The following is a 24,632-nucleotide window of genomic DNA, read 5'->3' as shown; positions in this document are numbered from 1 at the left end:
GGGGTGGGTGGGTGGTGGGGACACGCCTAACCTAGGTGGGGTTGGGGGGGGCAAGCAGCGGCAGCTACAGTCCACGCAGCCGCGTAGTTCTTCCCCAGGTCTGCAGGCCCCCGAGGTTGCGGCGCTGAAACCCCGCACTCTCGCTTAGTGACTTCGAAGACGATTATATCAATCATTGGACTGCAGGAGCCAGGGCGGAGGTTTATAAAAAGAGAAAGAACATGATTGGCCAGCGGTGCGAGACTTAACTATTGGGACTTAACTATTGGGGCAATAATAAGGAAGAGCGAGCTTGTGCGCGAGGGGCGTGGTGTGAGAGTAGCTGGTGGGAAATGTCCAAGAGGCTGTCTTGTGGCAACGGGTTGAAGGCCTTTTCTTGACCCTGTTCCCCAGGCACTGGCCTGAAAGTTCATGAGGGAAATCGAAGTCCATATGGAGACCGGCCCACACCCGCCCCGTAGGTGGTGGTTGGGGGGTGGAGTGTGGACAGCGGAGGAAAGGGTCCATAGTGAACCTCATATCTGGAGCCTCTATGGTCTCTTACCTAAACTCCAGTTTGATCTTAATAAGAAGACATTGTTTTCTTGGGAAGAACTTGTTTACCCCAAAATGGTACAAAGGATGTCACAGGTTTTTTGTTGTTGTTTTTTAAATATTTGTTTATTTATTTTGGCTGCGCTGGGTCGTAGTTGTGGCATGCTGACTTCGTTGAGGCATACCTGCAGGATCTAGTTCCCTACCAGGGATGGTACAGTGCCCCCTGCATTGGGAGCGTGGAGTCTTACCCACTGGACCACCAGGGAAGTCACAGTTTTGTTTAGAGTCAACTCGTATTATCGTTTGCTACCGCCACAGGAGGTCATTACGAGTCAGAAAAAAAAAAAACTGGACCAGGGTGCAAACTAATCATTTATAAGTTGTGTTAATTAAACAAGGAGGCCATCAGACTGAGGGGCTCTAATGTCATGGCGGCCTATTTAAGCAAGCCAAAATCTAAACCTGTAAATGCCTCAAGGTCATGTAATCAAGATGCCACGGGAGGGAATTCCCTGGCAGTCCAGTGGTTAGGACTCAGCACTTCCACTCCAGGGGGCACAGGTTCTATCCCTGTTTGGGGAACTAAGATCCTGCATGCTGGGAGGCACAGACAAAACAAAACAAAACAAAAAAACACTAAAGGACAACCAATCACACACAGCCAACTGGGCTAAGCTATAGCCAATCAAATAATTTCCTTTCTCTGTTTCCACACTTTCTCCATTTAAGTTTTTCCTCTGGCTGAGGTCTGAGGAGCACGCATTACCACTTCTGGTTTGGCACGGCCCCATTTGAATGCATTTTTTGCTCAAATAAACTTAAAATTTTAACATGCCTCAGTTTACATTTAACAGTTGTGTGATGGGGACCTTGGGCCAGTCACCTGAACTTTCTTTACTTTTTTTATAAAATTGAAAAAGTCTTGCCTCACAAAGTTGTCAGGAGGGACAAACGAAATAAGATTTTTTTTTTTTGTAAATTATGAAGTGCTGTGTAAACATAATGTATTAATTTCTGATACCCTCACTGTGTCTCAGGCAAGTTTGCAATAAAGCCACCCAAACACCTTTATCATCTCCTTATAGTTCCTTCCCCATGGTAGGTTCAGCACTAAGATCTTGTGTAATACATAAATTCAGCACTTTATTGAATTTAAAAAAAAATTTGAAGTAATTTCAAACTTACAGAAAACACTTAAGAACAGTATCGAGAACTCTGGTATCCTTTCCACCCTGATTCCCCATTTGTCAACATTTGGTTATATTTGCTTATTTCTCTCAACCCCAATATAACCATCTATTATGGGTTGAATTGTGTCCTTTCAAAATTCAAATAGTGAAGCTCTAACTCCCAGTACCTCAGAATATGACCTTATTTGGAAATAGGGTTGTTGCAGATGTAATTGGTTAAAATAAAATGAGGTCATACTGCAGTAGGGTGGACCCTTAATCCAATATGACTGATGTCCTTATAAAAAGGAGAAATTTGGACACAGACCAGCATACGTCATGTCCAGACCAGAACATCACGTCCATACCAGCATACGTCAAGACCAGAATGTCATGTGAATGTGAAGGCAGAGTTAGGGTTGATGTGTCTACAAGCCAAGGAACGCCAAAGATTGCCAGCAAACCACCAGAATCTAGGGGAGAGGCATGGAATAGACTTCTGTCACAGCCCTCAGAGAGAACCAACCCTGCTGACTCTTTGATTTCTGACTTCTAACCTTCAGAACTGTAAGAAAATAAATTTCTACTGTTTAAGCCGCCCCGTTTGTGGTACTTTGTTATGGCAGCCCTAGCAAACAAATACACCATCCTAATCAGGAAATCAACACCACTATCCAATTATAGGTACAATTCAGATTTCATCAGCTGTCCCACTAATGCCTCTGTCCTTTTTGGTCCAGGATCGCAGATCGCATTTGGTAGTCACATATCTGCAGACTCCTTCAATGTGGGCAGTTTGTCTGTCTTTCTCTTTCATGAATCAGTTTTAAAGAGTACAGGGTTTTCATTTCTGTACAATGTCTCTCCAACCTAAGTGCATGTTGGGGCAAGAGAGAAACGATGTGGCCTTTGTGTATCACATCAGAAGTTGCTGGAGGCAAACCGGCTCACTCCTGATGCTGCCAAACCAGTCTGGCAGGTTTTTCACCGTAAAGCCATAACTGTCCCTTTGTAATTCCTAAGTATCTGGCACAGCACCAAATCTCCACCACCTGCCTTAGCATCCCTTTATGACTCTCATCGGAATAAGCATGATGATGTTTATTTTTATTTTTAGAATTTATTTATTTATTTATTTTTGGCTGTGTTGGGTCTTCGTTGCTGTGCGCGGGCTTTCTCTAGTTGCGGTGAGCGGGGGCTACTCTTCGTTGTGGCTTCTCATTGTCGTGGCTTCTCTTGTGGAGCACGGGCTCTAGGAGTGCAGGCTTCAGTAGTTGTGGCACGTGGGCTCAGTAGCTGTGGCTTGTGGGCTCTAGAGCTCAGGCTCAGTAGTTGTGGTGCACGGGCTTAGTTGCTCCGAGGCATGTGGGATCTTCCCGGGCCAGGGCTCGAACCCGTGTCCCTTGCATTGGCAGGCAGATTCTTAACCACTGCGCCACCGGGGAAGCCAGATGATGTTTATTAAATGGTGATTTTTTTTTTTTTTTACTCCGTCATTTCTTCTTCAGTTTTCAGTCAACAATCGACTATAAAAGAACATTTCTTTCTCCCTGATTTATTCATTTATTTATTTATATCATATGGACTCACAGATTCCTATTTTACTCAATAACTTGTAATCCATTACTACCATATTTATTTATATTGCCTGGACCCATGCATTTCTATTTTATTTAATTAATTATAGTCAGTTACTATCATCATTAATTTCATGCGCAAATTATCCCAAATTTGGGAGGCGCCAGACTCTGGGATCCGTGCCGCCTGGCGCCCACCATTCCCACGGGAGAAGATGGGAAGCCCATGGGCTTGGTGGTGCAAGTGGAGTTCACAGGCCACAGCCACAGCAGCTGCGGCATCGGAGCTAGAGGCTGCTACAGCAGGACTGGAGGCCACAGAGTGCCCCAAGGGCCCCCAGCTGGTGGGGGGCAGGGAGGGGGGTGAGGGCTTCCCTGATACTGGCTCGGACCACTCTACTTGTCGTCAGGCACCACGGAGGAGGAGCTCCTGTGCAAGCTGGACAAGCAGCTGGACATCCTGGCGCTGATGGAGGTGAAGATGAAGGAGATGAAGGGCAGCATCCTCACCAGTGTCTCACCGAGGCCAAGCTCCGTGAAGAACTCCTCGAGAGGGATCGGCTGCTGGCTATGGCTGTCATCCGCAAAAAGCACAGGATGTGAACGAGTCCCATTTCGCCCTTCGGGACTCCCAGACACCTAGCAGCTTAGTGGGGACCTTAGGCCGCCGCTGTTGAACTCCCTCATACTCCTGGGGCACTGGTTGACAGTACTGAGGCTTAGGGCAGTTGGACTCTTGCTGGTGACCTGGCACCCTCTCTTGTTTCCTCCTGAAACAAGGTCCTGAAGTCTGGGATCTCAGACTCTGCACTGGTGACACCAGCAATTATGACTTTGTCTACCCCTCCCCACCTTCACCCCCACCCCCAAATTTACGTTGCAGGTTCTGGTGAAGCAGAGGCTTCAGAACCATTGAACTTGAAACTTATCCCCTATGGACTCAGGCAGGATGCCCAAGGACTATGGGTTTGGGAAGACAACACCTTGAGTTTGGCCAGCAATCAGAACTCTTCCACATGTAGTGATAAGAGATTCAAGTAACATCAGTTCTACTTTTTGTGCTTTTCCTTCCCACGTGCAGCCTGTGCTTCTGATAGGGACTGGCAGATCTGTGCCTCTCCCTCCTAGGACCTCCCTCCCAGGAGGCTATCTACAAGGCAATCTATGGGATCTCAGTGGAGATCCAGCTTGCCAAGGACTTAAGTCTATGCTGTTATGTTTGCTACAAATTCTATTTTCTGTACAATTAGTCAGATTAAAGTTTTCACTATGTTTGTTTGGCAAAATGAATTAAACAGAAAGTAAGGTTAAAAAAAATTATCCCAAATTTGGCAAATGAGAAAGTGCTTCAAGTTGTTTCCTGTGTCCTTTTGCAATGTCTACAACATTATTTGATCATTTCCTTACTTTCTGGTACAAGAGGTAATTCAGGCTCAATTTGTACTTTTCCTGACTTAGCCCAGGAATCAACCATTTCTTCAAGAGGCTCTGGCTTCATTTTTTTTTTTTTTTAATAAATTTATTTTATTTATGGCTGCGTTGGGCCTTCGTTGCTGTGTGTGGGCTTTCTCTAGTTGTGGTGAGCGGGGGCTACTCTTCATTGCAGTGCGTGGGCTTCTCATTGCGGTGGCTTCTCTTGTTGCGGAGCACAGGCTCTAGGCTTCAGTAGTTGTGGCTCGAGGGTTTTAGAGCGCAGGCTCAGTAGTTGTGGCTCACGGGCTTAGTTGCTCCACGCATGTGGGATCTTCCCGGATCAGGGCTCAAACAGGTGTCTCCTGCGTTGGCAGGCGGATTCTTAACCATTGTGCCACCAGGGAAGCCCTCTCTGGCTTCTTTTAACAAAGGATAGTATCTGGAAACCAAGATCTGGGTGCCAGATATCTTCATTGCTACTATGATGCCATTGTTCCTAGGCCTTCTCAGCAAATAGAGCTAGGAAATATATGAATGTATATATGTATACACATACATACATACATACACACACACACACACCTAACATACCACCCCAAAACGTGGTGTAAAACAACCATTTTATTATGCTCATGGAATACTGTGTCAGAAAGAACACAGTAAGGATGGCTTGTCTTTGCTCAGTGATGTCTGGGTCCTTATCTGGGGAGACTTAAAGGCTGAGGGTGACTTAACCACTGAGAGCTGGGATCATCTGGAGGCATCTTCTGTCACATGTCTGGCAGTTGATGCTAGCTGTCAGCTGGCTCTCTGCTGGGGATGTTGGCCAGAACACCTACACTTGTCCTCTCCACGTAGCATGAGCTTTTTCACAGCCTGGCAACGTTGAGGTAGTTAAAATTCTTACATGGCACTCATGGCTCCAAAAGCATGTTGAAATGAGTAAGGCAGAAGCTGTATAATCTTTTCTGAGCTAGCCTCAGAAATCATGCAGTATGACTTCTGCTTCATTCTGTTGGTTATAAGACAGTTACAAACATGTTTAGATTTAAGGGGAGGAGGTATGGACCTCATAACCCAATTCTTTTTTTAAATTATTTTATTGAAGTATAGTTGATTTACAAAGTTGTGTTAATTTCTGCTGTATAGCAAATTGATTCAGTTATACATATATATATATATTCTTTTTCATATTCTTTTCCATTATGGTTTATCACAGGATATTGAAATAGTTCCCTGTGCTATACAGTAGGACCTTGTTGTTTATCCATCCTATGCATAATAGTTTGCATCTGCTCATCCCAAACTCCCAATCCTCCCCTCCCCCACACCCCCATCCTTGGCAACCACAGTCTGTTCTCTATGTCTGTGAGTCTATAAACCAACCTCTTGACAGAAGAAATGGAAAGAGTTCAAGACAAGGTAGTAGATGAGAAAGACAACAAGAGTACAGCCAGTCCTTTCAAAGAATGTTGCCTTAAAGGGAAGGAAAGAAATGCAGCATAATGTAGAAAGAAATGTGGGCTCAGAGGAAGGATATTTAAAATGGGCATATTTTGGTATTTTTATATGCTGATAGGAATGACAGAGTAGACAGGGACAGGGACCAGGGAGTGCAATTGTAGGAGTGATGCTCTTGACTGAGAAGGACTGGGATTCAGTGCACAAGTGGAGGGGGTGACCCTAGATAGACACATTTGTGATGCCTGGAGGGAGACAGAGTCTAAGGGTAGAAATGTAGGAGAAGGTGGGAAGTGGAAAAAGAAGTTCTTTTCTGTTGTCCCTGGTTTTCAGTGAACTAGGAAGTAATGTCATCAGCTGGGTGTGAGGGAGTTGATTTGAGGAGAGAAAAGAAGGTGCCCCAGGGCAAGAATAAAAATGGAGGCTCACATATCATAGGTCTAAATTTTTTAAAGTTAATCATCAAGCTAATAAACTGTTAGGTATGTTCTTTACTCTTACTTTGCCAAGTCTACTTTCATAACAACAAAAGAATGTGTGTAAAGCAACACAGTTGAAAAACTATCAAAATGACTACATTTAATTATTATCGCATGTATCTAGGTATTCTTTTGGTGGGCCAGATATGGCTGGATGAGTAACAAAATAAAGATGTGCATTACTGGAGAAAGAATAGTCTCTTCAATAAATGATGCTGGGAAAACTGGACAGCCAACATGCAAAAAAAAAAAAAAAAAGAGAGAGAGAGAGAGAGAGACTAGACCACTACCTCACACCATTTACAAAAATCAACTCAAAATGGATTAAAGACTTGAATGTAAGACCTGAAACCATACAACTCCTGGAAAAAAGCATACACAGTATGCTCTTTGACATCAATTGTAGCAATATCTTTCTGGATATGTCTCCACAGGCAAGGGAAACAAAAGCAAAAATAAACAAAGGAGACTATATCAAATTAAAAAGCTTCTGCACAACAAAGGAAACCATCAGCAAAATGAAAGGACAACCTACCGAATGGGAGAAGATATTTACAAATCATATATCTGATAAAGGCTTAAAATCTAAAATATATAAAGAACTCATACAACTCAAAAACTATTTGATTTTTTTACATGGGCAGAGGAGCCAAATAGACATTTTTCAAAAGAAGACACACTGATGGCCAATAGGCGCATGAAAAAGATGTTCTACATCACTAATTATTAGGGAAATGCAAATCAAAAATCGCAAGATATCATCTCATGCCTGTCAGAATGACTACTATCAAAAAGGCAAGAAATAACAAGTGTTGATGAGGATGTGGAGGGAGAAAAGGAACTCTTGTACATTGTTGGTGGGAATGTAAACTGCTACAGCCACTGTGGAAAACAGTATGGAGATTCCTCAAAAAATTAAGAATAGAATTACCATATGACCCACCTTTTCCACTTTTGGGTATTTATCCCCAAAATATGAAAACACTAATTAAAAGAAATATGCACCCCTGTGTTTACTGCAGCATCATTTACAATAGCTACTCTATGGAAACAACCTAAGTGCCCACTGGCGGATGAAAGGATAAATAAGATGTGGTGTATGTAATTAAATGGAATACTATGCAGCCATAAAAAAGATGAAATCTTGCCATTTGAGACAATATGGATGGATCTTGAGGGTATTCCACTAAGTGAAGTAAGTCAGATGGAGAAAGACAAATACTGTATGATTTCACTCATATGTGGAATTCAAAAAATAAATAAATAAATAAATGAATGAACAAACCAAACCAAACAAAAACAAACACGTAGATACAGAGAACAGAGCAGTGGCTACCAGAGGTGAAGGGATGAGGGGAGGGTGAAGTGGGTAAAGGGGGTCAACTTTATGGTGATGGATGGAAACAAAATTTTTGGTGGTGAGCACACTATAGTGTATACAGAAGTAGAAGTATAATGTTGTACACATGAAACTTATGTTATAAACCAATGTTACCTCAATTTAAAAGAGACATGCATTATTTACAAGTTAATAAATATATATTTCAAACCATTTATTTTTCTTATCTTCATTTTTGCAAAGTCACTAATTATGTTGTTATAATTGAGATTTTCATATAATCTGTGTTCTATTAACGGTAATGGGCTAAAGAATTTAAAAGTTAAATGCAGGACTTCCCTGGTGGCACAGTGGTTAAGAATCCTCCTGCCAATGCAGGGGACACGGGTTCAAGCCCTGGTCAGGGAAGATCCCACATGCCGTGGAGCAATTAAGCCCACAAGCCACAACTACTGAGCCCACGTGCCACAACTACTGAAGCTCATGTGACTAGAGCCCATGCTCCGCAACAAGAGAAGCCACCACAATGAGAAGCCTGCACACTGCAACGAAGAGTAGCTCCTGCTTGCCACAACTAGAGAAAGCCTGCACGCAACAATGAAGACCCAACGCAGCCAAAAATTAACTAGTTAATTTAAAAATAAAATAAAAGTTAAATGCAACTGACTTCAAACTTTACATAATTTGAATATATTTTCATGAAGACATATAATGAAGTTAATGTAAAATTATTATCATCTTTCAAATGTTATTTTTCTAATATTTAAATCATCTATTAAAATTGAAGTGTAAATTGCAAATTATACTGAATAAATATTAAAAGTTATTTATAGAAAGCTGCCATTTGAAGGGAGGGCTTTCCTGGTGGCGCAGTGGTTAAGAATCTGCCTGCCAATGCAGGGGACACAGGTTTGAGCCCTGGTCCGGGGAGATCCCACATGCCGCGGAGCAACTAAGCCCATGCGCCACAACTACTGAGGCTGCACTTTAGAGCCCGCGAGCCACAACTACTGAGCCCACGTGCCACAACTACTGAAGCCTGAGTGCCTAGAGCCCATGCTCGCAACAAGAGAAGCCACTGCAATGAGAAGCCTGCACACCACAAGGAACAGTAGCCCCCGCTCACCGCAACTAGAGAAAGCCCGCGAGCAACAACGAAGACCCAACACAGCCAAAAATAAAATTAATTAATTAATTTAAAAAAAAGAAAGCTGCCATTTGAAAATTTAACTTTTTGAAATTTTAATTAAATCTTATGAAATATTTTTATAAAAATAAAACTATTCAAGTATTAGATAACTAGTTGCCAGTGTAACTTCATGTGTCATATTTGTTATACATACATATGCATATATACAAATTGAAAAGTAATATTAATTGTTTAGTACAGGAACATGTTCCTCAGCCACTGTGGGCAACTGTGACCCTACTGGGAAAGGATACATCATTATGTAAGAAGGTACTGCATTCATACTGACTGAGAGAGAAGGTTTGACAAGTTAATTGATTTGTCTTTTCTGTTACTTAATCACTATCAATCACTGCTAAATTCTCCCTGCATCCAAAACAAGTGGCCATCTGCAGGGTCAGCAACAGCAAAACCTATGAATCTTCACGGCATTTGGTCACCAGCACCTCTTGTTTCAATGATAGAGGACAAGAGGTAAGGAGACACATTTCCTTGCAACTTGAATAGTGTTAATTATAACAGCAGATGTTTAGACTTATGGTCATGCTGTGTCTAGTAGGCCTTCTAAAATGGCTCCCAGTGATCTCCACCTTCTGATGGTTATGCCCATATGTAATCCCCTCCGCTTGAGTGTAGACTGAATCTAGTGACTTGCTTCTTTTTTTTTTTCCTCTCTTTTTTGCCATGCCGCATGGCTTGTGGGATCTTAGTTCCCCGACCAGGGATTGAACCCCAGGCCCTCAGCAGTGAGAGCACAGAATCCTAACCACTGGACTGCCAGGGAATTCCCACTAGTGACTTGCTTCTATTTATTTATTTATTTTTGGCTGTGTGGGGTCTTTGTTGCTGCGCACTGGCTTTTTCTAGTTGCAGCGAGCGGAGGCTATTCTTTGTTGCAGTGCGTGAGTTTCTCATTGCGGTGGCTTCTCTTGTTGCGGAGCGCGGGCTCTAGGCGCGTGGGCTTCAGTAGTTGTGGCACACAGGCTCTAGTTGTGGCTTGCAGGCTCTAGAGCGCAGCCTCAGTAGTTGTGGCGCACAGGCTTAGTTGCTCCACAGCATGTGGGATCTTCCCGGACCAGGGCTTGAACCCATGTCCCCTGCATTGGCAGGCAGATTCTTAACCACTGCGCCACCAGGGAAGTCCCCTAGTGACTTGCTTCTAATGAATAGAATTTGGCAAAGAGTGACGGGAGGTCAATTCTGAGATTAAAAGTCATGACTTTTGTCTTGTAGGCACTCTATTGCTGGCTTTGAAGAAGCAAGCTGCCACTTTGGAGAGGCCCACATGGCAAGAAACTGAGGGTGGCCTCTGGGAAATAGCCAAAAAGAGACTGATACCTTCAGTCCAACAACCTTTAAGGAACTGAATCCTGCCAACAATTCGTGGAGCAAGATTAGAAGCAGGTCTTTCCCCAACTGAGCCTTCAGATGAGATCACTGGCAACACCTTGATTGCAGCTTCATGGGAGACCCTGAAGCAGAGGATCCAGCTAAGCTTCTCCCAGGTTTCTGACTGACAGAAATCATGAAATAATGTGTGTTGCTTTGAGCTACTAGTTTGGGGGTAATTTTATATAGTGAGAGATAATTAATACACTGTGCCAGAATTAAGTGTCAGATCCTTAGTAACAGAGATACCCCTATGTCCCTTCGAAATTGTTTGTGTGTGTTGACATGCAGTGTCCTCTTAAATGTGGGCTCAAGGCAGAGTCCCTTCTTGCCTGGGTGTACTAATAGTACCAGGACTCGTTCATCAATCTTCAATTTTTTTGCTTGCATGTTCCCTAAAAACATTTTGGAAAACTATGTGACCTCCTGCATATCTTTTACTTCATATCTGATTTCTTTCCTTGTAAATTTAAATAACTACAAACAGTGTAAAAATTTTAGTATCTTGTAAATATCAACATTTAAAAATAAGACTGTTTATATTACTGTTTTAAATGTAACCAATAGAACCTAAATGCCATAGCTTTTTTTTTTTTTTGGCTGTGCCACAAGGCATATGGGATCTTAGTTCCCCAACCAGGGATTGAACCCGCGCCCCCTGCAGTGGAAGAGCAGAGTCTTAACCACTGGACCGCCAGTGAAGTCCCAATGCCATAGCTTTTTCATATTCAACATCATCCTTTCAAAAAACATTTGAATCGGGACTTCTCAGGTGGTCTAGTGGTTGAGACTTTGCCTTCCAATGCAGGGTTACAGGTTCAATCCCTGATCGGAGAGCTAGGATCTCACATGCCTCAGGCCAAAAAAACCAAAAAACATAAAACAGAAGCAATACTGTAACAAATTCAATACAGACTTTTAAAAAAATGGTCCACATCCAAAAAAAAAAATCTTTAAAAAAAAACAGATAAAACATATGAATAAACTCTTCTTCAAAAGCTGGACATTTTACATTATTTACGTTTTCCTTGAATTCATATTTCATTCACTTCCACTACATAATTTTTTCTTAATGTATTTTATATGTGAAAGTCTTGTATTGATCTTTCTATATTTCTCTGTAACAAAATATATTTTTAAAAATTAGTTCTTTTTAATTTCTTTTAACCATAATACTCTAAATGTTTAAACTTTTCTTTTGGATTGAACTATTAGCAACAAAGCAAATTGATCAAAATCACATAAATATATTATACATTTTGATAGATATCAATAAACATAAAATTTTATTCACAATGCATCTTTTAATGGGTTTTTAGCTAGTTCTGTATTAGGGAAGAACAAATACGACTCCATATTAGATCTGTTCCTTTTATTTTTTTCTTTTATTTATTTATTTATTTTTAATTTTTATTTATTTGTTTTTATTTATTTATGGCTTGTGTTGGGTCTTCGTTTCTGTGCGAGGGCTTTCTCTAGTTGCGGCAAGTGGGGGCCACTCTTCATCGCGGTGCGCGGGCCTCTCACTATCGCGGCCTCTCTTGTTGCGGAGCACAGGCTCCAGACGCGCAGGCTCAGTAATTGTGGCTCACGGGCCTAGTTGCTCCGCGGCATGTGGGATCTTCCCAGACCAGGGCTCGAACCCATGTCCCCTGCATTGGCAGGCAGAGTCTCAACCACTGCGCCACCAGGGAAGCCCTCTTTTATTTTTAAAATTTTATTTATTTATTTATTTTTGGCTGCGGTGGATCTTCGTTGCTGCACGTGGGCTTTCTCTAATTGTGGTGAGCGGTGACTTCTCTTGTTGCAGAGCACAAGCTCTAGGCACGTGGGCTTCAGTAGTTGCAGCATGTAGGCTCAGTAGTTGTGGCTTTTGGGCTCTAGAGCACAGGCCCAGTAGTTGTGGTGCATGGGCTTAGTTGCTCCACAGCATGTGGGATCTTCCCAGACCAGGGTTCGAACCTGTGTTCCCTGCATTGGCAGACGGCTTCTTAACTAGTGCACCACCAGGAAAGTCCTCCTTTTACTTTAATCTTTATGCTCTGTTTCCTGTGCTTAGTCATGCTGGCTCTGCACCTTTTGTTAAAGAATGTTGCCTATAGCTTCAAGTATACAGGATAGCCTGACCTTGACCTGACCTGAACACAGAATAACATTTGTCTTGTTGGAGGTTTAGAGGAACATCATGACCTGTGAACTGACCTACCTGGACAGCTGCAAGAACAAACGATCCCACACCAAGAAGTCTGCAACAACTAACCACGCCCTTCCCTCATCTTGCCTTTAAAAGGGCTTTGCTGGGACTTCCCTGGTGGTCCAGTGGTAAAGACTCCACACTTGCTTCCACTATATGGGGCATGGGTTCAATCCCTGGTCGGTGAACTAAGATCCCGCATGCCCTACAGTGTGGCCAAAAAAAAAAAAGGAAAAGAAAAAGGCTTTGCTTGAAAGCCTTTGGGGAGTCTGGGCTTTTTAAGGCATGAGCCACCCGTCTCTTTGCCTGGCCCTGCAATAAACCTTTCTCTGCTCCAGACTCTGACAACAATAATGTTCTGGTATTGTTTGGCCTCACTGTGCCTCAGGCACATGGGCTTGCTTTAGGTAACAGTTCATGTATCATTGAATCGTAAGAATAGCATAGCTGAAATGGGACAACCTTCAGTAACAATTCTCTATCTATTTTTTTTTTCATCAGAATAAAAGCTGAGAGTTCTTGTTCACATAAATAAGTAAATGGGAATGGAAATACTTTTATTATAGCAATGACACTCACTTCTTTGAACTCCTTCTGAATTATATGCCAAAAATCACATAATGAGCCATCATTAAATGTATTTTAATGATATTCAAGTTGAAAACTCAATTAGGTTCTCTTTTAATTTTGTTGAAAGCAACGAATTGAAAACCACCTGACTTGCTAAAGGATTCAGTACTCAATCATTAGAGTCATTTACTTTCAAAAACAATATTTCAAATTGTACTTTTGTTTAGCATCTCAGATGTTTTTATATTTCCCCATCTTGGGAGAATGGCAAATGGGCAATGGCAAAAGAGGAGGAGAGAAATGAAAATATGCACAAAAGTTCGCAAGTAAATCAGTTTTAGGAAAAGGATATACAGAAATAGAGAATGTGAAAATGGATACATTCATAACTGGCCATGTCTTCCTGTCCCTTGTAGCACTTTGTGTATTCCTTGGAGTCTGCACACTCCAGGGTGAAGACCACTGGACTAGGGACATGTAGTATGATTGTCAGCCAGCACAAGGTCTACTTGAGACTTAACCAAAAATTCAAAGTGAGACCAGTCAGCATGATGTGTGTTTTCCTTTCCCTCCAGATATGTTCAGCCACGTGCATGCAATGGCAGAGTTGGCAGAGTTAGGACTTTGCCAAGAGTGCTGGGAAAGGATGAAGGAGCAAAGGAGTCAAGGCTGTATGCAAAGTAACATCAGGATTATTGGTGAAGTCCAGACAGGAAGGTGAGTCCTAAAATTTCCAGTTCTTAAGGATGAACTCTCCCAGGGTAGCAAAATGAGAAGAGAAGGGGGTTCAAGCTTTGGACAGCTCCAATATTTAATGTCAGTGGGGCAGGAGATAGATGGGCTCCAGGCTAGGCATTTACAACTGGCCTCCTGTTTGCATTTCCTGAAACTTCGAAATAGGAATAACAACAGAAACAGGGTAAGTAGCCAGGCTTTGTCTCCTGAGGACTCTTTAAGATAACAGTCATGGCAGGAACAGAGAGGGGCTAAACCCTGTTTGAGTGAAAGATCAAGAGGTCCTATATTTCCCATCTTTGGGGCAAAGGAGACACTGCACATGCGCAGAAAGGCTCCTTGGGGGTCAAAAAGGAGGGCTCACCACCCCAGAATAGGTGATGCCAAGGGCCCCCATAGGCCTCTGGGCTGGAATCCATCTTGGAAAAAAGTTGTGCACGCAAGTTGGGGAGGGTCCTAGGACAGGTCAGGTGTGGAAAAAGAAACCAGATAATTGGCCAAAGGTAAACAAAGACCGGGACGAGCCACCCTGTATAAATGATTTAACTGCCTCTTTACTGCACTCCTCCTCATTAGGGAGGACACCCACACCCTTTCTCCCTAGGTGTGTTATCTCTGCCTTGCTTCTGTCTTAACTAAACAAACTGTTTCTCTGTGTGCTCTCCCACTTGTTGTGCTGTGTCTCTAATAATAAACTTCATACCTGTTTTTACAGTTTTTGTCTCCTTGAGAAATGCATTTTTCAGTGGAGGCAAGAGCCAGAGAAAATTTACTTCTAGCCTCTAGCCCTTGCTGGTCTAGTGGCTAGGATTCCTGGTTTTCATCCAGGCTACCCTGGTTCAATTGCTGGGCAGGGAACTAAGATCTTGCTTCAAGCCACCACTCACTGCTGGTGCGTCTCCAAGATCATCAGGATAAAGAAGGCAATGGAGGTCAAGAGTGATCACAGAGGTGGATATTAGAAAGTGTTGGGTCTTGGAGGCCAAGGAAAGTGTCCCAAGAAAGTGGAAGTCCACTTATCTGGTGCTGGGGAAATCAAGTAAGAGGAGGTCTGGAAATGTATTGTATTTAGTTACATCCAAGTCATTGGGGGATTTAGGAGAGTAAGAGGCAGAAGACCAACTGGAGTGGGTTGTGAAAAATGAGTGGGAGGTGGGGGATGGGAAAAGCCAATACTAACAATTCTTATTTGGATGTGAAAAGGAGGAGGACAATAGGATTATTCTTTATCCCTTTTATTTGTTTTCATTATAATGTTTACTGCAGTTTATAATATATATATATATATATATATATATATACATATTGTCTTCTCTTCTTTATCTCTGGGTCTCCTTTCTCAAAACTGGAATCAAAGCTCTATGAGGCTGGCAACCAACACTGTCTTGTCCAGTCTGTGCAGTATACTGGACACTTAGAAATATTTTTGAATCAATTGATGAAAACACCAATGCTAAACAAAAGGTTTACAGAAGTAGTCCATCCCCAAACAAAGGTATATCTGGATCCAAGGACAAATTTATGCTTCATTTCTTTGAACGTGAAAGTAATTTTAAGCTCTTTTGGTTAAATCTTGAGAATTGGACATTCAAGTTCCTCTCACCTCATGCTGCAAACCTCCCTGAAATGGGATAAGAAAGGCACAAAGAGAACAGGGGGAGAGACAATATCAGACAGGAGAAGACAACATCTTAATTGGAAAGCTGGTGGAGCTGAGAGAAGAGTGATTACTGACCTTGTTAATCTGAAAAAGCAAAACATAAGGGTGAGAGCAGGAGCTGTGGGCAACAAGAAGCAATTCCTGAGGCAGAACTTCAGGAAGATGTAGGAGTTTCACAGCTCTAGTTTCCTGTGAAAGCAGAGGTGCAAGGGGAGGATGGATTAAAAGTTTTTGAAGAAGCTGAGATACCTGCAGTTAATTCCCCCCACAGTTGGTAACCAGGCAACTCCCAGGCCAGCCCATCCTGCTGGGAGAAGACTGGGGAAAGGCCAAACCAGACAGATTCTGGCCTTGGGGACACCAAGCCCAAATGAGAGCAGAGAGGAGGCTCCATACTGAACACAGGGGCCTTTAGTGAAGACCTATATCCCAAGCAGTGAGCCACCAGCCCCCTTTCCCCATTTGGTTCCCAGAAGACTGACAATCCACTCTCACCCCCCAGGAGGCAACTGACTCCCTCAAGAAAAAACACCCACAGATATTGACGTTTGAATGTGATTCAAAAAATTTGCCATTCTGTGTGCAGGAAAGCGCGGAGTCCTAACCACTGTCCTGCCAGGGAATTCCCATGATTCAAAAATTTAAAAGTCTGGATTCCCACTCAATTACTCAAGGCCACTAGTTCCCACCTAGGTTCCAGAGTGGCCCACCAGCTTGTGGGTGTCTCGCTTTTAAATAGGAGTGCTCAGGTCAGGACCACCATATACTGTATTTGAGGGAGACTTTGGACATGAACAAAAAATCAAAATAAAAAGTTAAAAAGAGGCCAGTGGGCGGCGACGGCTGGAGCTTGCCCGTCAGAAGATGGCGGCGGCCATGTGGGCCGCAGGCCCCGGGCCCGGTTCGCATCCAGGCGGCCCGCAGTGGCGGCCGGCCCGTGGTCTGTCCTCGTGGTCACTCCCTCCGCCTCTCCCGCCTTGCCCGGGATGGATCTGCCCGCGGGCCTGGGCACGGCGGAGCCCAGCAACGTCCAGGTCTTCCTGACCAAGTTGTGGATCTTCGTGAGCAACCAAGACACGGACGTTCTGGAGCCCGAGCAGCAGCAGCGTCCACGTGCTCCACCAGGGCCCGTTTGCCAAGGAGGTGCCACCTAAGTCCTCCAAGCACAGCGGCACGGCCAGCTTCGTGGGGCAGCTCAACATGTGTGGCTTCTGGAAGGTGGTCCGCATTGAGCAGGGCAGCCTGGTCAAGCCAGAGGGGGACGACACCGAGTTCCAGCACCTGTGCTTCCTGCGCGGCCAGGAGCAGCCCCTTGTCGAGAGGAAAGTGACCAGCGTGTCCACTCTGAGGAGCGAGGACATAAAGATTCCCCAGGACAGTGTCACCAAGCTGCTGACCGACGTGCAGCGGATGAAGGGGAAGCAGGAGAGCATGGATTCCAAACTGCTGACCGTGAAGCAAGAGAACAAGGCCCTGTGGCGGAAGGTGGCTGGCCTGCGGCAGAAGCACGCCCGGCAGCAGAAAGTCTTCAACAAGCTCATCCAGTTCCTCATCTCGCTGGTGCAGTGGAACCAGATCCTGGGGGTGAAGAGAAGGATTCCCCCTGAGGCTGTATGACAGTTATTCCATGCCCAGTACTCCCTGGAGCACATCCACGGCCCGGGGCCCTACTCGGCTCCGACCTAGCCCACAGCGGCCGCAGCCTCTGTTCCCCAGATGCTGTTGCCAACTCGGGACCCATCATCTCTGACATCACTGAGCTGCCCCAGTAGCCCCTTGGCCTGTCCAGGCAGGAGCGTAGACGACGAGAGGCCCCTGTCCAGTAGGCCCTTGGTTCGAGTCAAGGTGGAGCCCCCCAGCCCACCTCGGAGCCCCCGGGCAGAGGATGCTGGTCCCGGGCACCCGTCCACCATGGTGGATACGCCCCTGTCCCCAACCACCCTCATTGACTCCATCCTGTGGAAGAGCCTGCGTCGGCTGCCTCGGCCTCGGCCGCACCCTTCACGGACGCGGGGGCGGAGGGGGGGAGGGGGTGCCCCCTCTCGCGCCTGCCCGCCTCGGCCCCACCCCCCATCCCTCCCAGAAGTGCCTCAGCGTAGCCCGCCTGGACAATTTGACTCGCGCTCCACAGATGTCTGGGGTCGCCCGCTTCTTCCCCTGCCCCTCCTCCTCTCTGCGTGTTTGAGTCCAGCCAGGGGACCGAGCTCAGGGACCACTTGGACGCCATGGACTCCAACCTGGGCGACCTGCAGACCAAGCCGACTGGCCACGGCTTCAGCGTGGACACCAGTGCCCTGCCGGACCTGTTCGGCCTCTCCGTGACAGTGCCCGGCAGGAGCCTGCCCGACCTTGACAGCAGCCTGGCCCGCGAGACCCCCAGGCCTCGCGAGGCAGAGAGCAGCAGCCCTGACTTGGGGAAGCAGCTCCTGCTGGACCCGGGCTACGTGGACGTGCGGGGCAGCGGTCTACCGGTGCTCTTAGAGCTGGGGGAGGGCTCCTGCTTCTCGCAGGAGGACGACCACGCCGACGACCCCACCATCTCCCTGCTGATGGGCTCTGAGCCCCCCAAAGCCAGGGACCCCACTGTCTCCTAGAGGCCCGGGTCTGGGCATGGCCCCCCAGACCAAGGGTCTGGCCCCATGTGCCAAGGCTTGCTTGGGGCTTCACAGCCACACTCGGACTGACTAGTACACGGGTGTTCCTAGAACTATATTTTGGATTTTTACATGAGAAACCCCCTTTCCCCTTCCGTAGAGATACACAGATACATACGAGAACGGACGGATGGATGGACAGACGGACAAGACAGGCAGAGATCTATGAACAACGGGCTCTGTGGCAAAGAACAAACAACAACAACAACAAAATACAGAGTAAACAGAGGCAGAGAGAAGAGGGGAATGTCACATAAACTATAATAAACTTCCTCATAGATAAGCTAGAGTATCTATGAAAGAAGAACAGGATGCTGTAAAAAATCAGCAAGGAGGTGCTGTAAGATGATCAACAGTATATGAGAAATAAAACCTTAAGGCCAATTTTAAGATCCAGATTTTTCTTCTTATGAGGGAAAGAAGCTACTGGTATTTAAAAAACAACAGTTGTCATTATTATCCTTAGCTCAACCAACCAAAAATGGTATGTATCTTCTTTTTCTGTCTTGAAAATGAAGGGAGTCTCTAAAGAAAGAAATGTATCTTTTTCTGAGAAATTACTGTTTGTTCTGGTTATTTAGGAATTGTATTGGTTTGACACTGCAATTAATTTACAAAGGAATTCTTCCTATTGAATAGGTAACATATGTGCAAAATCCCAAAGGGAGAAAGGTGCATCGCTTGTTTTCTCGTGTCCTGCAGCCACCCAGTTCACCTCTCAGGAGCCAAACTCTTTTACTGGTTTCTCCTGCATCTTTCCAGATAGAGACAATTTACTGTGAAGCCAACTATGCTTCTGCATCAGCGTCCCTTGCTTGCTTAGGCCCCTTCCCAGGCCTTGTAGCTAATTCTGTATTTGTACTTTTTGTATTCTTTTTCTTAAAAAGGGCCACCAGAATTGTACAAGTTTCAGAGCCCCTCAAACCTGAATCTGCTAGCTTCCAGAGACAGTGTCTTCATATACAAGCGTGTATTGGCATATATTCTATAAAAATACATAAACAGTAGTATATCATATTCATTGTTCTCTGCCTTGCTTCTTTACACTTCATATCTTGAAATCAATATTTAGAAGAGTTGCCTCCTTTTTAACCATTGTGTTACATTCTATTGTAGGGATAATGGTACTTTTATGTAAACATTCATCTATTGATGAATAATTGAGTTATTTCCACTATTCTACCAATACACACGGTGCTGCAATGAATAACCTTGTACGTAATTCACAGTCAGGGTGACCATACCTGCAGGTGTCTGGGGTAGTCCTTGCTTGTAACAGTGCTCCCTTAGATTCTCAAAAATGTCCAGTGTAGATGTATATTCTTTGAAGGAGAATCACTAGATTAAAGAATATGTAAATATTTAACTTCAGTAGATACTATAAAATTGCTGTCTGTAGAGGTTGCACTGGTGTACCCTCCTATCAACGGGTGGACAGTACTAATTTCGTTCCCTGGCCCCTGCCAACTGAGAGTGTTATCAAACTTCTATATCTGTGTCTATATGATGGGCAAGAAATAGTGTGTCATTGTTATTTTAATTTACTTTTAAAAGTTAGGAGTGAAATTAAGTGTATTTCTATTTCAATCAAGTGGTTGAAAAGCCATTTGAATTTCCTTTCCTATAAATAATCTATGTCTTTGCTCATTTTCTATTGGTTGTCAATATTTTTCATATTGATTTGAAAGAGATTTTTATATGTTGGGGAGTGCTGCCTGTTATTTAGAAATAACTTTGGGAAAGTAAAGGCTGGAGGTAAAATATACACATACTTTATTTTAAACTCATGCTTTTCAAACTGGTTTACACACGTCCCAGGAAATACTTGTCAGTGTGGCAGGGAACAGAGTAGATGGCGTTTAATAGCATCAGCTCTGGAGCCAGACTGCCGGGTTCATGTTCCAGTTCTGCCTCATGCTAACTAAGTAACTTTGGGCAAATCTTTTAAATTTCATTGACTCAATTAACTATACCTAAAGTAGATAATAATCTCTACTTCACAAAGTTGGAGTTAAAGAGCCTATGCCAAGAAAAGATAGTTAGCTTGGAAAACCAAAATAAACAATAATTCTGGTCCTGTTATTTGGCTTTTTAAAAAGATTCATAAGGACACACAAAAAATTAAAGCAAAGGGATAAGAGTATGCCATGCAAATTTTGAACAAGAATCCAGCTGGCACAGATAACTTCTTTTTTTTTTAGAGTTGAAGGAAGAAGCCTCTACTCATTTTTCTTTTTTTAATTAATTAATTAATTAATTTTTATTTTTGGCTGTGTTGGGTCTTCGTTTCTGTGCAAGGGCTTTCTCTAGTTGCGGCAAGCGGGGGCCACTCTTGATCGCGGCGCGCGGGCCTCTCACTATCGCGGCCTCTCTTGTTGCGGAGCACAGGCTCCAGACGCACAGGCTCAGTTGTTGTGGCTCACGGGCCTAGTTGCTACGCGGCAGTGGGATCTTCCCAGACCAGGGCTCGAACCCGTGTCCCCTGCATCGGCAGGCAGATTCTCAACCACTACGCCACCAGGGAAGCCCTGGCACAGATACTTCTTAACAGACTGTATCAGTTAGCTAATTGCTGTTTTTATTTATTTATTTATTTATTTTTGGTATTTATTTATTTATTTATTTATTTATGGCTGCGTTGGGTCTTCGTTGCTGTGGGCTTTCTCTAGTTGTGGCGAGCGGGGGCTACTCTTCGTTGGGGTGCGGGCTTCTCATTGCGGTGACTTCTCTTGTTGCAGAGCACGGGATCTAGGCACACGGGCTTCGGTAGTTGTGGCACGTGGATTCAGGAGTTGTGGCACACGGGCTTAGTTGCTCCGTGGCATGTGGGATCTTCCTGGACCAGGGCTTTAACCCGTGTCCCCTACATTGGCACGCGGATTCTTAACCACTGCACCACAAGGGAAGTCCTAATTGCTGTTTTTAAAAAGGAACAACAGGCCCCAAATGGAGTCACTTATGCTAAGCCCCACTAAGACTTAGTACCTAACTTAATTGTAGTTTCCACTTCTCCCAGGAGTGGAATTTTAAACCAATTAGTCTGAAAGTACCTGATCAATCCTAGTGAAGCAATCAGCTTGATAAGACCCCCTGCCTTCTCCTAACGCAAGGGGATCTTCCCTGGAAGATTCACTTAACTTCCTTGTCTCATCCTCCTTCTGCTTATAAAATCTTTCCATCTTGAACATCTCCTCAGAGCACAGTTCTCTTTGTTTTTTGGTGAGTTTTTTTGTTTGCTTGTTTGTTTGTTTTTAAATAAATTTATTTATTTTATTTATTTATTTTTGGCTGAGTTGGGTCTTCGTTGCTGTGCGCGGGCTTTCTCTAGTTGCGGCAAGCAGGGGCTACTCTTCATTGCGGTGCATGGGCTTCTCATTGCGGTGGCTACTCTTGCTGCAGAGCACGGGCTCTAGAGCGCAGGCTCAGTAGTTGTGGCGCACGGGCTTAGTTGCTCTGCGGCATGTGGGATCTTCCAGGACCAGGGATCGAACCCGTGTCCCCTGCATTGGCAGGCAGGTTCCTAACCAGTGCACCACCAGGGAAGACCCAGTTTCTTGGTGGTTTTTTTTTGGCCCTGCTGCGTGGCTTGTGGGATCCTAGTTCCCTGACCAGGGATCATACCTGGGCCCACATCAGTGAAAGTGCTGAGTCTTAACCACTGGACCACCAGGGAATTCCCTGAGCACACTCCTCTTTGTTAGATAGGATGCTGCCCAACTCATGAATCATTGAATAAAGCCAGTTAGATCTTCAAATTTTCTCTGTTCAGTTTGTTTTTTAACACTGTGTATCTCACTATCCCAATATTTTGTGTCTTAACCATTTAATTAACTCACGCTTCTGTGGGTTGGCAGCATGGTCTGGGCTCCTGTATGGAATTCTTGTAATCTCAGCAAAGCTCACTCATATGTTTATGATCAGCAGCTGCTCAGTTGGACAGCTCTGCTTCTGAAGGTTGCCTGGGTGTTGCTGTGGTGATAAGAGGTGCCTGGGCCACAGGTCTTGTCATCCAGAGGACTAGCCTGAGGGTGTTGGCTGGCAGGGTTTTGGGATTGAGAGCAGAAGTGTACAGGGCTTTCTGAGGCCTTGGCTGGCACAAGGTTGCTTTCACCTGGTTTTATTGACCAAAGCCAGTCACAAGGCCAATCCAGATTCCAGGAGTGTGGCAACAAGCTCCACCTTTTGATGGAGTAGCTGCCAAGAGCACATTGCAAAGAGCTCAGATAACAGGAAGTGGGGAGAATTGCAGCCAATTCCACACCTAGATAAATTTGAAGTTTGGGATACAGAGTGCAGGTGAGAGATAGCCAGCAATCATGGGGCTATACAAACCCACAAACATCCCACAGAGCAAAAGTCAATCTGAACATCTATCACAGCCAGAGGAAACCAAAACCACTTCCAGTCTGTGCTGGTTAAGTAAAGCATTTCCTCCCCTGCATCTGGCACTGATGGGTATGGTGGGATGCTGCGGGAGTCTGGAAAGAAATTCACAAAGAAGAATCCGGCCACACTGTCTTTGTTCCCCAGCACAACTTTCCAAGTCAAGCCAGTGATAGCTGGCCGAGGGAAGAAACTTAATTTAAAATGAAGTGTGGAGGACTTTTTATAGAGAGATTGAGCAGATTCGCTCTGTGACCTTCCTGAGTATTGTTCAAAGGCAGAGAAAGAACTAGCTCCACAGGGCAGGTTACCAGGGACAATGGGGGAAAAGGATAAAGCTATTATCTGATTACAACCTACAAGCCCACAGACTCAATGTACTGCTACAAAGATAAAAAAATTATAGATTGTAGTAAGTGATATAAAGGAAATAAACAGCGTGAGAGAGAATTAGAGCTATAGAGAGAGGGGAGGCATTGGGTTTCTTGATAGAGTGGCCTGGAAATGACTCCCTGGGGCGACTTGAAGTCGGAGAATGAACTGTCCCAGTGTTTCAGGCAGAGCGACTGGCTAGTGTTAAGTCGCAAGACAGGGAAGACCTTGGCACGTTCTCGGGCAATGACTTGCTTTTTCTTTTTTAACTACAATTTATGGGATAAAAAACATTTTATTACTGCAATCCAGAACACACGCATCCAAAACAAAAATTTCATGAAATTCTCCTACATAAAGTGCTAAAATGCACTCTTGTATTTTCTTTTACTTCAGGTTCATTGAGACATAATTTACATACAGTAAAATCCACCCTTGTTAGGTGTACAGTTCCATGCGTTTTGACAAATGTATGCAGTCGCAGACCTCACCACAATCAAGATATAGAACATTTCCATCCACCTCAAAATTCCCTCAGGCTCCTTTGTAGTCAATCGCCTCCCCCATCATGAAGCCACTAGCAAGCACTGATCTGATTTCTGCTCCTACAGATTTTTAAAAATAGTTTTTCTTAGTGTCTGTCTATAGGTTTATTGATTTTAATGATCTTTTCAAATAACCTGCTTTTGGTATCATTGATTTTTCTCTATTTTTCTGTTCTCAATTTCATCGATTTCTGCTCTAATCTTCCTTATTTCTTACTTTTTCACTTTGAATTTAATTTGCTCTTTTTTTTTCTGGCTTCTTAAGATGGAACATAGATTAATAATTTGAAACTTTTTTTGTTTTCTAGTTTAATGTTTAAATTTCCATTTAGGCACCACTTTGGCTGTGTCCCACAAATTTTGATATGTTATGTTTCCATTTTTATTCAATTCAAAATATTTTCTAGTTTCCCTTGTGACTTCCTCTTTGACCCATGGGTAATTTAGAAGTGTGTTGTTTAACCTGCAAATATTTGGGAGATTTTCCAGATATCATTCTAATTTAATTCAGTTGTGGTCAGAGAACATACTTTTTATGATTTCAGTTATTTAAAATTTGTTGAGGCTTGTTTTATGGTCCAGACTGTTATCTATCTTGATGAACGCTCCATGTGCCCTTGGAAAGAATGTTGTTCTTCTGTCGTTGGGTGGAATGTTCTATAAGTGTCAAATAGGCCAAATCTGTTGATAGTGTGTTCAGATCTTTTTACCTTTGCTGATTTTCTGTCTACTTGTTTCATCAATTACTGAGACAGGAGTATTGAAGCCTCCAGCTATAACTGTGGTTTTATCTATTTTGACTTTCAGTTCTATAAGTTTTGCTATATGTATTTTGGAGCTGTGTTCAATGCATGAACATTTAGGACTATTATGTCTTCCTCATGAATTTTTGTTTGTTTTTGAGATTTTTTTAAACTTTTTTTTTATTGGAGTATAATTGCTTTACAATGTTGCGTTAGTTTCTGC

At 43.9% G+C, this 24,632-nt stretch overlaps 1 pseudogene across 1 annotated transcript; it reads left to right on the top strand.

Annotated features, from left to right (window-relative positions):
• The first annotated feature begins 88 nt into the window (after positions 1 to 88).
• LOC309638705 (heat shock factor protein 1 pseudogene) lies at positions 89 to 23,980 on the top strand (annotated as a pseudogene). The gene has a single exon. The product of its transcript is annotated as a heat shock factor protein 1 pseudogene (transcript).
• The last annotated feature ends 652 nt before the right edge of the window (positions 23,981 to 24,632 follow it).

The sequence above is a fragment of the Balaenoptera physalus genome (assembly GCF_965194825.1).
Source record: "Balaenoptera physalus genome assembly, chromosome: 11".
Classification (NCBI taxonomy): domain Eukaryota; kingdom Metazoa; phylum Chordata; class Mammalia; order Artiodactyla; family Balaenopteridae; genus Balaenoptera; species Balaenoptera physalus.
The sequence above is the reverse complement of the archived record's forward strand: the minus strand, read 5'-3'. Positions and strand labels throughout refer to the sequence as shown.